Below are 1,993 nucleotides of genomic sequence, written 5' to 3' on the forward strand. Positions count from 1 at the left end.
GTCATCTGTCCTGTTCTGTTCCTTTGGACTAACTTTGATTCAATCAGAACGCACACGGTTGCAATACTCAAAAATACTCAACGCAGGGGGAATCATTTCATTTGAAAGCCTAGGCTCTCTCCCCAGCTGAGGTTTGGCCGCCGGATGTCTGCGAGGGGAATGGGAAGAAGGGTTGTGTCAGTGAACGTCCTCCTAGAGAATGATGCGGTTAAAGCAGAACCACGCGTCCGCTTCCAAATAATTGCACGGATGGTCGGCAAGGGAGTGCTGACAGATGGAGTCACGTCTTGACGTGGAAAAGGGAGCTGCAGTTGAGGTAAACCAAAGTTGGTACCGTATATGAGTTCCTGTCAAATGCATTTTTCTGAAGAAGAAAATGTGAACACTTAAATTGCTCATCTTTGTAATGAAATGTTTCAGTTTCGATTATTTATTAATTCACTTGCGAAATAATGTAAGAATGATGAATGGAACGATAAAATCACGTCTGGCTGATTTAAATACTAATGTGACTTGTATGACGCGTGTCAGAAATATGACTGGACCCCCCAGGTGCTAGGCCAGAGAATTGATTTTTGGGGATTCGGGATTTATTTCCCTCCATTTTCCGTAGAAAACATATAATGAATGTCTATCAGCATTTTCTCAAGAATTTGGGGGGTTTGTAAAAAAAGAAATGGAGGGGGGGGCACTGCAGACCCCCTGAGATAGCATTGGCAACCCTGCCCTCTGGCCCCCATGGCCCACCCAAGGATAAAAGTCTTGCTCCTCCACTGCTCATGGCTCCTTCACCATGACAACTCGCCTGCTCACAGTTCCCCGAGCATCTGACAGTTCCTGGCTGAGAGGAACATGGCTATGCTGGACTAACCGCCTACTGAGCCTGGCGCCATATTATTATTTTTTTTAACTTCTTTTCCAAGCTCTGGGAGATCATCAAGTGGATCCTGTCTCCAAGATGTGGACGATATCTTGCTGGCCGTTGCGATGGAGCTGCGGAGATTCTTGGAAAAATCCATCCCGGAGTGCATCGAGGTGTGGCAGAGAAGCCTGGGAAAATATGTAATTTGCATTTCAACCTGAAACCTCATACGCACTCGCTACAACGTCAGGACTGCGAATGAGATGACGGATGGTCTCCATCCTTCTGCTTTTACGCAAAGCAATATTTTGACGGACCAGTAATGAAACGATAACAACACACTCTCGACTGAACTGGGAGGCCCGGCAAAACTTCTCGCTACTGTACGTGGAGCAACTTTATTATGTTACCCGAACAACTTGTGTGGGCTGCAGATAACACACATGATACCACTGGTGACGAGGCCACCAGAAAAATGCAAAGACAAGAATCCTGCTGAAAAACTGACGGAAATGGTCAACACTTGCAAAACAATTCCTTAACAGGGGTTGTGTGTCCTATTTGCACAACAGCAAAAGATCTCTTCTTGCGAGAGTGAGAGAGACTTTTCCCAAATCTACTCACACTGTGGGTGCGAGTGGAATTGAGCCAAGCATAAAAAATGTGACACTCCGATCCAAGATGGCCATATCAGAAATATTCATTCCCCAAAAACAACATGAGAGTGTGAGAAGAAGCCGGAATTGTGTGCGTGTAGCGGCGCGTGTGCGTGTGTGTGTGCGTGTGTCAATGACAGACATCTCTCCAGGGAAAGCTCTTCTTCTATCATCTCTCTGAGATGCTTGCAGAGCTGAACTAAAATGTTGTGTACAGAACGCACACGCCGGTTGAACGGATATCTGTCAGCAGGGCTCCGTCACCGCCCGCCGGAGGTTAATGTGTCTGCTGTGTTCATTGTCATAGGAATGGAGAGTTTTCACAAGGTGTTTGCCCCCCCCACCCACTTACTTCCTGCTGTTTTCAGTTTCATCTCAATTGAAGTGACAAAGTAATGAAGAATGCCTTTGATAATTGCCACATCTGCCTGCTTCACACAACTTATCTGTAAGTGGAAACAGACCAAACATCCAT

The sequence above is a fragment of the Idiotropiscis lumnitzeri genome, chromosome 11 (assembly GCF_059441095.1).
Source record: "Idiotropiscis lumnitzeri isolate Australia: NSW breed Sydney's pygmy pipehorse chromosome 11, RoL_Ilum_1.0, whole genome shotgun sequence".
NCBI classification, from domain to species: domain Eukaryota; kingdom Metazoa; phylum Chordata; class Actinopteri; order Syngnathiformes; family Syngnathidae; genus Idiotropiscis; species Idiotropiscis lumnitzeri.